General features: G+C 41.9%; 1 protein-coding gene across 6 annotated transcripts in view; it reads left to right on the forward strand.

Moving 5' to 3' along the window:
• The window catches only part of MAP4K4 (mitogen-activated protein kinase kinase kinase kinase 4), a 141,436-nt gene that overhangs the window by 62,185 nt on the left and 65,031 nt on the right, over window positions 1–14,220 (forward strand). The window lies entirely within an intron of this gene.

The raw sequence follows: 14,220 nt of genomic DNA on the forward strand, positions 1-14,220 counted from the left end.
AAACGGTAACCCATGGCTCTAACAGACACACATTTGGAAACATTCAAATGTTTACTACCTTTTGTGTATGACCATTCCTCCTCCAGAGGTCTGAAAAGAAGCAGCAGCTCTCTTATCTTCCAAATTTGCTCATAGACATTAACATGGCGGTGTGAAACTGCAACCCCCACATGTCTTTTGTTCTGAGGGCAACAGAGTACTTTATGAACTTGTTTCTCTGCAGCTTTATTGAATATAGGTTGGAGAAGATGATTGGTGACAGTAGATGTTGTTAGCATTGCTTAGTTTGGGGGGGAAAGGGAGTTTGAATACGTTTTCTAAATTGCCTGATTTTTAGTTTTACAACATCTGGAAGGACTCGTATATATGAGAGATTGTTGGCCAATCTAGCAATCACTGGCCAGTTCAAGCAAAAATCCTCTCATTTTATGTCTATAGGTAGATTGCGACTAAATGGTTGATGGGATACATTTAAATATTTAAATGCCTCTTCCATTAGAGACTTTGGTATAGTTTTATTTCGAGCAGTTTAGAGTTCCTTGACATAGTTTTCCTGAGAGCTGCACTCAGGAAATGAGGTAGATTGTCCTGTGTTGCCAGGTGTTTACACATGTAGAAAAGTCTCAGTTCAGGGTTCCTGTTTCCTGTAAGATGTCATCATCTGTTGATCTGAGTCTTTTGTTTCTGTTTCAAGCTTTGTCTGACTTTTTGTTTTTGCATAAGGGGTATTTTATTGCACATTAATACAAACATTAAAATAAGGCTACAAACCGTCAGTGGGTGAAAAGCGAACACTTTACAAGAGGAGCAATCGCTTTTAAAAACAAATTTGTGTCTGGTTTCATCTCTTTGTTTTTGGATAGGAGTAAAAAAAGAAAAGTCAGGCCACTATATACTTAGGCCACACTGCTGGTGAAAACTGTTTTTCTGTCTGCCCACCATTCAGTCTTTGGCTTTTTTAGTTACTAAAATTCCACATGCATTGATATTAGGTGCTAAAGAAAGCCCCAGTTGGACAAAATCACTTGATCGGCCTGGTTGTTTTCACAGCTGTATCTTTACATATTTTTTTTTTTTTTTTTTATCTCCATAATGTCTATTGTCTGTGGTTAGAATCCATTTGAATAGCACTGTGCATTCCATGTGCATTCCAAGCTTATTGCTGATAACCACATTTCTAGAATTTCTGTAATGTGAGGCTTTGGTTTCTACTGAACAATGCAGGGAGCCATGATGTACAATAAGGCCAGCCTTGGACATTGGAGGGATTTCAAGATCTGCCGGCGTTATCTGACCACCTTCCAGGCTGTCTTTTGACTGGTGGGTTATAAACGTGCACACTTGGCTTTGTCGCTGCTAAAATAAAACCCTCCAGACGCAGTTTGCAAAGCGGGTAAACAGTTGTGGGCTCCAACATAAACTATCAATTGACCTATTATTCTTGGGTGTCCTCTATGCCTGTGCAGGGGCAGGAGGTGAGCGGTAAATTTGGTCCAGGGTGTCTATTCTAAGATGCCCGTTGACAAAACAATGTCAACTAATATCTTTCCAAAAAATAGGCCGTTTCATGAGTACCTTTAAAAAGTCTATGTAAACCCTAACAATGAACTTCTCTTATTTGCTCTCTTCTGGTCTCCTAAGTATACCATTGAGTGTGTTTTGTTATATCGGTTAGATAAGTGCTAAAACTACCCATTAATTTTGCCAGAAATCCTGTGGGCTGATAACTTCCTGTGCACAAGATAAGTGTCTTATAATGATGAAGTGCAGGAGAGATGGGGAGGGTTCTTTAAAGTCCTAAACATGTGATGTCAGCCCAGCATTCATTTCTGATGGATTACAAAGCTGTATTGTCATGTCAAGATGGAAGGTAGGAGCACACTATACTTTTTAAAAAGATAAAAACATGGATAAATGTGCAAGTATTGGGAGAGCTGTACAAAATCTGTGTAGGGTTTTTGTTTCAAACATTTTTATTAGCACCGATACCGGATTTTTGGTATCGAGTACGAGTACCGATATTTTATTTTTTTCGGTACATACCGATACCGGAAATCCCGTATAATATCGTATAATGACTCGCCGCCCGGCTTCCTGATTAGCTGGGCTGCATGTAATGACTAATTTTCTAATTTAGCCAGGAAGCCATGGGAGGGTAATGATGCGCTGCCTGGCTTCCTAATTGGTCAGCTTCCTGACCAATCAGGAAGCTGGGGCGGCGATTCATTACACGCTGCCCGGCTTCCTGATTACCCGGGAAGCCAGCTCCATGCTCCCTGGTAACGAGGGAGCATGGAGCCGGCTTCCTGGCCAATCAGGAAGCCGGGGGAACGTGTATCGGTGCATCCCTAATTTTTATTGTGCCGAATCATACACTTTACTATTGTATACTCATCTTATTGAATAAAGCATTGTGTTTCAGACACTAAGTAAATTGCTGTAGTATATGATTTGCATGTGATGCTGAAGAAAGCGTTGTCCCCTTTTAACATCCTTATCTTATCCTTAGCCTAAACTGAGCTTTTTAATCATCTAGTCAGACAAATACCAAAAGCACAACTCATCCTTTTATGCCCTTAAATCACCTCTCTGAACAAGATCTGCATTGTTCACATCACTTTTTCTAGTGTTCTTTTACTCAGAGGTTTGGCATTGTTGAAAACTTGGTGTCCTGTTTGGCCTTTAGCAGACCTCTGTGCTGGATGTATGAAAGATATTTTTTTCCTTTCTGGAACTTTTCTGTGTAATAAGTAAGCAGGGTGGCACATGGGAATTGAGCAGTTGAAAGCATATGTAGACTTCTACTACAAGATTAATGAACAAAGCCACGATGAAGTCACATGGCCTCTGAACGATTTTCTGCTTAACAACATGCTCCTATCGGCCAAACACCGAAGATCCTTGCATGACATCATCTTCCTCAAATAAGTGATTGGTTAGGAATGAACAAGGATGCAAAAGCTTTGCTTCTCAAGGTGTCATGGAATTTGTGCAGTTCTTCCTCTGGATGTGTGAAATAATAAGATTTAATTAGCAGCTTGTGCATGTTTGTTATTTTTCCAGCAAACTATAACCTGTTTTAGCACTGGTAACACTTCAGTTATGAGGGGAGAACTAAAGCTAGGCACTCCACAGTAGTCTGATTGTTCAAAATGGATCATTGATGAAGTGTAAGAACATCTAAAACTGATTATTTCTACCTAGGCGTAGACCTAGTTTGGCCACAAAAGTAGACGAGTAGAGTGACCAGCTCTGCTTAATTCACAATCTATTAATTTGGGTAACATGGTAAAGGGTGAAAAGCTATGGATGACATGACTGCTTAGGAAAGGCCATCAAGGTCTTCCACATAGAAAACATTTTGTTGTTCATCTACTCTGTTTGCTGTGTATCTTGCTGCTGTCCATTTGGATAGGATATCTGCAAAGCAACATTTTTTTTTTCCTGCCAGTTTTCTCGTGTTGCATTCCAGAGTAGCATCCAGCTTTGACAAGTCCTAAGGCTGCATATCTGACATTTTAACACTATCTGCATGTGGATTCTTTCTATATCCATAACCTGCTTGAGCATGGATAGCAAGCACATATTTGTTAGTGATAGAGCCATGCCAGGGCAGCCTTCCTGGTGATTTTTCTTTGCTATAGAAACTTAAACCTATAAAGAATGGCGTTTGTGTGTATTATTGTTAATAATATTATTAAAATGTTTAATACACAATCGGGTTGATTTACTAAAGAAGCATAATGTGTAAACTTTGAAAGGAATTGTTCACCTAGCTTAGTGAATGAGGTGAAGCCCTGCTAACTACAATCCTCCAGTCATGTGCAAGCAAAAATACTGTTTTATTTTCCTTGCATATAATTGGGTATTGCAAAAGGAATGTTTACACACACCCACACACACCCGTGCACCAATCAACCATAACGTTATGACTAGAGGTGCACCAAAATTAAAATTTTAAACCGAAAATACTTTTTCCCCTCCAACCTTTAAAAAAAAAAAAAAAAAAAACAATTAACATTTTTACATTTATTTTTTTAAATTGTATTTTATTTTTTAAATATTTTTTTTGATCTTTACTTTTAGGGGCTTCTGTTTAGACCCCTGATATTTCCCTTTTAAGAGATTGAGGACACAGAGACCTTTTCTTCTTCTTTTTTTTTTTTTTCTGCAGCCCCTTTTAGAAATGAACAGAAATCCTCTATACTGAGTGTTCCTGTCTATTCATACATTGTGGATATAGTATGAGCTCCTATATACACAATCATGAATGAATAGTGATGTAGAGCACTTCCTATTCATTCATAACTGGTACATAGTAACTCATACTATATCAAGTTATTTTCAAACATTCAGCGATCACTAATTGCTGACCGTTTGTACCTTATCTCCATCAGTGACATGCAGTGCCTTCTGTGCTGGGTGAGGCATTCCCTAGCCCTACCCCCAGCACTACCCACCCCAGTCCACGGAAGATCTGCCTCCCCATGCTGCCGAAGCTCTGCCCCATCCCACCGAAGCCCCACCCCCAACCGCACCACTCGGCCTCCTCGGACAGTTTCTCTCCTCCGCGCTGGACGCTGCTGTGTGTCAGAGCTGACACAGAGCAGTGTACAGCGGGGAGGAGTGAAACCAGGCATGCACCACAATTTCGTCCGAAAGATAGCACTTTAGCAATTTGCCAAAAGTGCCATTTTCGGCTGAGATGTTACGGCATCCCTAGTTATGACCTCACGAGAGTTGAAGTGAATAACATTGATTATCTGATGACAATGGCACCTGGAAGTAGGTGGGATATATTGGCTGGCAAGTGAACAGTTTGTCCCTGAAGTTGAAGTGTTGGAAGCAGAAAAAATGGGAACGCTAAGGATTTGAATGACTTTGATAAGGGACAAATTGTGATGGCTGGACGACTGGATCAAAGCAACTCTAAAACTGCAGCTCTTGTGGGATGTTCCCAGTCTGCAGTGGTCAGGAACTTCCAAAAGTGGTCCAAGGAAGAAAAAACGGTGAACTGGCGACAGGGTCATGGGCAGCCAAAGCATAGTGATCTATGTGAGGAGTTGAGGCTGGTCCGTGCAGTCCGATCCAATAGAAGAGCTACTGTAGCTCAAATTGCTGAAAAAGTTTACACTGGTTCCGATGAACTGTGTTCAGACACCTTTCTATCGCAATTTGTTGCATATGGGGATGTGTAGCCGCAGACTGGTCAGGGTTCCCATGCTGACCCTCGTCCACCACCAAAAGTGCCTACAATGGGCATGTGAGCATCAGAACTGGACTACGGAGCAATGGAAGGTGGCCTGGTTTGATGAATCGCGTTTTCTTTTACAACATGTGGATAGCTGGGTGTGTGTCGCTTACCTGGGGAAGAGATGGCACCAGGATGTACTATGGGAAGAAGGCAAGCCGACTGAGGCAGTGTGATGCTTTGGGCATTGTCTCGCTGGGAAACCTTGGGTCCTGCCCTTCGTGTGGATGTTACTTTGACCCTTACCACCTACCTAAACTTTTTGTTACTGACCAAGTACAGAAATACCTGCAATTTTAACTTAAATTATACTTTACCTAAAGTGTATTTTTATCGAAAAATTTAAGTTTTGGATGGAGTAGGAAAGTGTTAAAACCTCCTGAGATGTTTTTATTGCTGTCTTTGTCTTCGCTGGGGAGATTCACTCTCGGGATTTGTCTTGGTGACCATTGTCACTTGGACAGAAATCAATAGAGAAATCTTCTAATACTTTTCAGTGACAACTGTCTGAGAAGGGATTGCTCTAATTTTGAATTGATAGCCCTATTTCTGTTGTTTCTAAATGACAGGACATAAAGGGGAATCTCCTTGTGACAAATTTGGGCTAAAAAACTAAAACAGATTTAATCATTCCCTACTCTTTTCAAAATGAAAAAAAACATTGGTTTTGGTTTTAGATCTACGTTAATAAAATCCCCTTTACCTGAAAGAAAATTTGTTCTTGGCTTGTTTTGGCTTTTATCTTTTTAGCTGCTTTTTTTTTTTTTAAGGGTAGCAACTGAAAGGATGCAGGTCAGACAGCCAGGGAAGTCATATTTTCTAATAGAGAAAATAGTCCAGCAGTGGCTCCCTCCCCTTTTTTAATTTCTTTCAGTACAATTTTCCTTTAATTAGTAGCTAATGTACTCATCTTGTGTCAGTATCCGGATTAGTGGAACCAGCATTGGGTCCTTAGGCAACCTTATAGCTGTATTGAGTAGTGGCAGCATCCATATGCTCAAAGCAAGCACTTTTGCCATCTGCTCTAGGTGTCTGCTGTGTGAAGTAAGAAAGAACGCTGTCAGCAGAATTTGATTACCAAATTGTTAATTGGGTCAGATTGAGGATCATTTTTGACCAGGGTGACTGACAGAATCGAAGGAGCAAGAAAATGTCTCGAACAAGATTGAGATAAACCAACAGTGAAATGAGCTTTCTGTTCAGTAAACTCCATTCATTCCAAAAACAAATGTTAAAATCAAATTAACTTTCTGACCTGATTGTTTTGTATGAACCTGGAAATGAAATTCTACCAGTGTATGGCCAGCTTTGGATCTGGAATACTGATTGGTGAACTCTTTCTCGGAAAGTGTGCTAGAAGACTGCTGGGAGGGGTAAAGAGCGTGGGATTCTGTGTAATAAAATGATTTGGCATGTTGCTTAATATAGCTGCCAAATCAATCTCTGGATACCCATCTTGATTTTAAAGTTGCCAGGCAGACTATTTGTGAGCCTGTCCCTTGTGCTGTTCTTGCTTCCATATCCCGGCTAGAAATAGACTTCTACTGAAATAAATCCTGGAAGGATGTCATGCCGCTGAATCCAGAAAAAGTCGATGTGCAGTGATTTTCTGTGTGAAGGATGAAGTCTATACTGCTCTCTGCGGTAGAATTCTCAGGATACACCATGTATGCATCATCGTTGGCTGCAAGCCAAGTCCTAAAATAAGACCTGACCTCACAGTCCAAAAGAAGGACTGCTCTTAAACTGAGCCCCTAATACTCCTACGGGCAATCAAGGCACTTTCTGATGAGATTTCTCAGAATGCTTCTCAGGCTTGTTGAATTGCAGTTTTAGTGCACCGGATTTGTTGCCAACTTGGGTACTGTTTTCATTAGAGCTGCAGCTAACGATTATTTTCAAAATCGATTAGTTAGCCGATTATTGAGTTCGATTAATCGGATAAAAAATAGAATGCATTTTAAAAAATGGATCCAGTGATGAGCTACTAGTTTGTATTGAGTGTAGTCCCTCACAGGAGCAAGCTTGGAGCGGTGATAGTAAATAAGAAAAAAAAAGTGTGGTGTGCAATATAGTGAAATGAAAAGTGTAAAACTATATAGCAATGAATGCAGAATGGCACCGGCTATAGAGGACTACAAATCCCAGCAATAGTACATTATACAGCACAATACAGAATACCACCAGCTATATAGGAATACAACAAATGCCAGCAATACATTATAGCTGGCTGTATTCTGCATTGCGCTGTATAATGTACTATTGCTGGGTTTTGTAGTCCTCTATAGCTGGTGGTATTCTGCTTTGCGCTGTATAATGCATTATTGCTGGGATTTGTAGTCCTCTATACAGCGCCATGCAGAATACCACCAGCTATAGAGGGATACAACAAATCTCAACAATAGTGCATTATACATACAGAGGGGCGGGCTTCCGATGACCGCAATGCCGAACGGGCAGTGTGCAGTTATCTGTCCGAGTTATCTGTCACCCACGGGGATCGGTAGGTGTCAGATAACTGTATTTTCTGGTTTCTTGAGAGTTACTAGTAACTCTTAAGCAACCACCTCTACAGCCCCCTCTCCCCCCCAATGTCCGCTTCTCTGCTCAGTGGGCGGGTGCAATAGCCAGCCTGCTATTGGCTTTTGCAATTTAAGATAGCCAATAGCAGGCTGGCTAATGCTCCCCGTAGCCACTGGCCGGCAGTATATGTAAACAAGGAATTTCATTAGCAACTAAATAAATCTAGTTGCTAGCAAAATGTTTACTGTGCACCAAGCAACCGGCCATTGTTTAGTGTACATCAAGCCAACAGCCAAAAAAATAAAAATCGACAGTTATCCTTGATTTTTGTTTTTTGTGCCGGTTGCTTGATAATGGGGAGTTTACTGTAATTTTATTTTCAACAGATGTAACAGTCTAAGTCGGGTTTCTAACAGCTTAGAAAATATCTACAGTTTGTTTACATTAGAGGGCTTCCAGTCTGCCAAGATCTGCTCTCATAGAAAACAGCTAAGATTTCAGTGCCTCTGTTGTGAGCTTAAAATACATTTATCTTCAATACAGAGGTGTTAAAGTGTTTTTGCAAATACTTTAGTGTGCAGGCTCTGAACACAAGTTCATTTTAAATTCTAAGCCTTTTCAATGCTTCCTGTTGGTTGTTTGAAGATCTTAGGAAACATTTATGCAGTCCCAAAGTTTGGATGAATATGTATGCATTATGTGCTTCCAATATGAAAAATAGGGGTGGGGGTTCACTATGTTGATCACCACTGCATAGATATTCACATACCCAGAAAAGAGGCAAATGGTTAAAATCTCCCTACATTTTTTATAATGTACTTGTTTATTTTATTTCATGCATAAAAAAAGTGCGCTTTTGCTGGCTAATCCTACACGTTACTTAGAGAAGGAGCACATAAAACAATTCTGAGAACAGAGTAGCCAATCAGAATTTATCTTGCTAATCTGGCTACAGTAAACATTAACTGGGCTATTTGTTTTGGGTGAGATATAGATATAGATATCTAGATAGACCTCTAGATGGATGGACCTCTAGATATGTCTGTCTGTCTGTCCTGATGATTTTTCAGTTGGGTGTAAAATTGTTGGCTGAACAGTGATTGCAGCCAATCAGCTGCTGTCACTGTGTAATATGACAACCGCAGGTGCCATCTGTCAGAATACAGTAGCTGACATGGGAGATTCCTCCGTCCACATGGTTTATCATGCATGAGGAATAAAGTGATTTTTCTCCTTCAGCCTGTGGGCTTGAACAAGAAAATTGTAGTGCATGGCTAGCTTTAGACCTCTAAAAGAGCAAGTTTACGTTTGTTTATTTTGAGCTGAAAGATTTTCAATTTCAAATTGAACGGTTTGTTTCCATTTCCTCCGCTCCTGACTGCACTGCTAAGATTTGAGGATAGTGTAATCATCTCTAATTTGCAATTCCATGAAGTGACATTAGTACTGCAAACCAGCTTTTTTTGTTTTGCTTATTGTTTTCTTCTTATTTATGTAGGATTTACGGTATATAGCGGCAACAGTTTCTGCACTGCTTTACAGCATAACGGTAAACAGAGTACAGTTAGGATACAATTCAATATAGGAAGACCTTGAGTGTGAGAACTTTCAATTTTTTTTTACTTGGCACCTAATGTTCTATGGCCCCTTGTTTTCTGCCGGTAAATTGCAATGTTGTAGCTTTGGATGGCCGGTAGTGTTATCAGTGTATAAATGCCAGTGTTCTTCGTAGTATCATAGGATAGTTTATGGCACGTGTTGGCCCCTCGTTTTCTGCCGGTAAATTGTAATGTTGCTTTGGATGGCTGGCAGTGTTATCAGTGTATAAATGGCATTTGTTGATGAAGCATGCCAGTGTTCTTCGTAGTATCATAGGATAGTTTATGGCACGTGTTGGCCCCTCGTTTTCTGCCGGTAAATTGTAATGTTGTTGCTTTGGATGGCCGGCAGTGTTATCAGTGTATAAATGGCATTTTGTTGCCAACGCATGTCAATGTTCTTCGTAGTATAGGATAGCTGAGGTTGCAGAGTGTTGCAGCATGTATTTTGCAAGGCAATAAAATGATTAACTGTATTTGGCTGAAGCCTGCCAACTCCCACAGTGAGGCAGCAAATAATTTTTGTCTGGCTCGTTTTAGCAAGGAATTAAGTTAACTGTAGCTCTGTTGTGCGTCTGTTTCTTTCTATCCCAGCATGACCTCAGCCAGGCTGCCATAATCTAACGCACAGTGACGATGTAGTCAGTAGGTCAATTGTTGCAGTAATCTGCTCACACCTGGGATAGCGGTGTATTCTGTAGCCATGTTGTGCAGCAGCAATGCAGTCTGTCTCCTAGAGCGCTTTGTGGTGTGGGATTAAAACAGAGGCCATCTCACAGGTGACAGTGGCTTTGCTCTGCCATATGGTGGATTGTTCTCCTCCTAGTGCGATGCTAGGTCTGCTGTGCACTGAGCAAATACTGGAATGAAAAAAAAATGTTTCCTCCTGTGACTGAACAAGGTGCATCTTCCTTTTATTTGTTCCTTCCCTTTTGCAAACGCTGCACCAGATTTAACATTGTTTATATATAGGACTGCAAAGGAAGTTGGTAGTGTGGTCTGAGAATTTCTCCTGGATGATATATTGCAGGAAGTCCTATGTTTTGTAGCAATAAAAAACAATTGGGAGGTTCAAGCCTTTCCCTCGCCCCTAGAGATGCACTTTCACAAGCGGTAGAAACATTTTGAGTGAGTGTGTCATGATTCGGTACAGTAGGCCATTAAAATGAACTAAAGCTGGGCCATACACTAGTGGTGTAAAAAAAAAATTCTCTCCCGTTCATTGAAGGACACAGGGAACAGATCGGAGATCATGTACTGTAGGGTAATATCGCCACCTGCAGGAGAAGGACGCTAGGCACAAAAAAAACTAAAGACCAATTACAGCCTAGCGGCGGCCCCTGCCGGTGGCCAAACCCCCCACCTACTGAGAGGTCTCCAGTTTTTTGCCTAGCGTCAGGAGTAAGGAGCTAAGAATTTTCCTCGGTATTCTTACCTGCTTCTTCCTGATTTTTTTTCGAGGATTCTTCTTGCAAGTGTTGTCCGGGCGACAGGCTGGATGTCTTGGATCCTTGGAGTCTCCCCTGGATAACCAGCGAGCGTATGCAGACCCGCTACGGTGGGTCGGCTACGACGGCCCCGCTCCGGCGGGGTGGCCTGTGGGTTCGTCCCAGGGGGGTGCATATGACTGGGGGTCTCGGCCGTCCAGTCACAGCACTTCCCTCAGGCTGCTGGCGCCGCGACTGCGGTCGGGGGCGCCAGTTCTCCGCACAGCACCTGTGGCGTTTTTTCCTGATGTCCCCTGCGCTGCTGTCGGTCTGGAGGGGGGTGCCTGGTCCGCATCCTCCTGGGTATGTATGAGATGGGCCTGGATGCTTTGGCTCCACATGCTCCCCCCCTCCTCCTCCGTCCTCCGTCGCCTGTCTGTCGGGGTGTGTGGCCCTGGGGGTCCTTGCCTGGATCCTCGGCGTCAGGGGGCGGCCTGCGGGTGTTCCGGGGGTGTTTTGGGGTCGGGCTGCGGTCCTGGTGCTGGCGGAGGCTTGGGGCCTCTGGCGCTGCTGGCCGCTCGGTTCCGTTCGCGGGGGCCGCTAATCGAGCCCCCGGCTTCGTTTGCGGCCTTCTCGGAGGCCGCGGCCGCCATCTTTGGTATGGGCGCGTGCGCCCTCGGCCTGACGTCACTTCCGGTGCGCCGCTTCCGGGTCCCTTTACTTGCGCGTCACCCGGCCGGATCGGTCTTTCACGCCGGGACGCGGTCGGGTGAGGACGCACTGGGACACCGGGAGTTCGGGTACTGTAGGAGGGTCGTCTGCCTGCGGGTTGGTTGCTAGGGGCAACTGCGACAACAGGCCTAGGGACGGGGGCGGTGCCTGCTGGGGTCTCTTTCATGTGCTGGGGCTCTGGTTTGGCATTTATATTTGCCGGGTACATGGATTGTGGGGACAAGCTGACTGCAGTGCCCTGTGAGGAAGGATTTTACGGTGAGTACCAAAATCCTATTTTTTTTTTCTGAAAGTTCCTTTGATTTTCTAATGGGTAATGGGGTCAGATTAATGATCGTTTTCGACTGACAAAATAAAAAAAAAACCAAAGGAACAGGATGAAAATGTTTTCTTGAATGAAATTCAATCATACGAACATCTACCAGTGTATGGTCAGCTTAACACTTTAACTTTTTTGCTGTGTTTGCCCAACTGAACTACAGTGTTTGCATTTAGTGTAGCATGTTTTGCTGTTATACATTATCAATTTCAACACCATTTTAGGAAAAAATCAGTCTAGTTATCAGGAAAGCAACATGAATAACGTTTTACAGCTGCAAGAAAAATGCCAAGTGTCCAAACTTATATTACTGTCAACCGAAATGGTAATGTTTAGATTTACTTTGCATGAAGTGTACATGTGGTATGTGTAGTTTTTGGTAATTCCACTTTTGCAGTTAAATTTGAGAAAACTCCACTATATGTTCTGTGTTCCTATTCACACAGCATACCTAAAATAATAAAAAATACTTCTTACCTTTTTAATTTCTTTAGTGAAGACCTTTTTGCAGATTGCGGGCTACTTTGAGCAGTTTAAATGTGAAATTAGAGGGACAGACTGAGCTTCCTCTTATTAACAAACAATGCCTAGACTTCTTTAACGCTTTATTTGGATAGACAGTGTTCAAATCTAGCTTAAAACTGATAATGAGATCTGCCAATTCAGTACAGACAGGGTTAATAAGAATAAACATAACTTTCCACAGCCCCCCCTCCTAAAAGTGGACCTTTACCCCCTTTCTCTAAAAATCACATCAGCATTCAGCTCTGCATGCTGATATGAAATTATCTTACATTCATTAGTTAAATAAACATATTTTTCTTTTACTTACATCCACTTCCTGGTCCTCTTGAGCATAAGTGATGTAGCCTGTGCCTAAAAGATGCATCCTGGGAAAGTTACATCAGCAGAGTATTGCTGGGAAATCTCATCGGTAAGCTGCAAATTCTTGTGAGATCTCAGGGAAAGGGATTTTCCTCCCCTGAGATGATGTGCATGATCACCTGTCCTAGTCACATGTGCCAGAGTTCCAGGAAGTAAAGGGACATATTTTAATCTGCCCTTCGTAAAAATGGGCCACCGTGAGAAGAATGGGAGGAAAAGAAAAATAGAGATAATTACAGGCTTTTTATTCTTTGCATACCCTAGGTATCTGTAGATTAGAAATGTCTAGTAAGGACAAAGGTTTCTTTGTTGTCAATTTAAAGATATGAGTAAAGTTCCTCATTAACATTACATAAGAGGGAAGCTAGGGAGGATTTTGGAGGCAGCAGTTATTCAATTTTGGTTTAAAGTTATGCAATGTGAATTATAAAATGTAACAAATAATAAAAAGTGTGTGTGTATTCCAATTTGGATGCTACAGTGAAAATATGCATTCAGCTAGGACACCAAATTACCTTTTGGAAACTTGCCAAGGAGTGACAGGAGGCGACAACGTAGAGAGGATTTGACATGAGTATCATATTTCAGGGAGCATTTAGAGATTGAAAAATATGAGCATATGGTGTTTATAATCCTTGCCTCTGACACCAGCTCTCCTCTTACAATCAGGTAGAATCAGCTCAGCAGTTATAGTGCCTCTTAGTGTTTTCTGAAAGACTGTGCCAAGAGATCTCAGAAAAAATTGTGGGGCTTATTGGTAAACAAATATGTGATGCTCCTACTTTATTTTCTCTAAATGAAGAATAATGCCTTTCATGGTTTTGTGCTCAAAAGTGTGACTTTAAATAAAACCTAAGCAAAAGGCAAACACACATCAATTTGTTACCCGCTCTAAGCAAGGTGCACATGGAAGGGCTTTATACAGTAAAACAACAAAAATGGGAAAGCCGCACCGCCTCGCCAAGGCACCACTCTATATAGTGCGGTCCTAGCTCTAAACTAAGAGTCTCCATCTTGGAGCACATGTAGCAAAAGATCAAATGGGGTGCATAGTGATAAAACTGGGCTCTCATAGTTTAGAGTTAGGACCGCACTATATAGAGGTGCATTGACAAGGCAGTGCGGCTTTCACATTTTCTGCAGAAGACTTGTATCTAAAGCTCTGTTTTTAACATTAGCGGTGAGACAAGTTTTTTTGCATGCTGGCTGGTGAGTGTGCTGGGAAACCTTTTGCTTTTTTAAGTAAAACCTGTCACAAACTGAGAAAATGTAAAATGAGCATGTACATATACATACAGTTAGTTGCTATTAGTCAGAGCCACATGTGAAAATAATTTGTAGTTTCAAAAGATAACAGCAGCTTCAAAAACCATTGCTTCCAAATGCTGAGCTTGGCTCTGCATCTCTATTGGACCTTGAATGTTATATGTATGCTTGAGAGCGACAGATTTTGTATGGGCCATAGCCATTTGTCATTTTTGGCCA

Source organism: Nanorana parkeri, unplaced genomic scaffold, assembly GCF_000935625.1.
Source record: "Nanorana parkeri isolate BGI_ZX_2015 unplaced genomic scaffold, ASM93562v1 scaffold143, whole genome shotgun sequence".
NCBI classification, from domain to species: Eukaryota; Metazoa; Chordata; class Amphibia; order Anura; family Dicroglossidae; genus Nanorana; species Nanorana parkeri.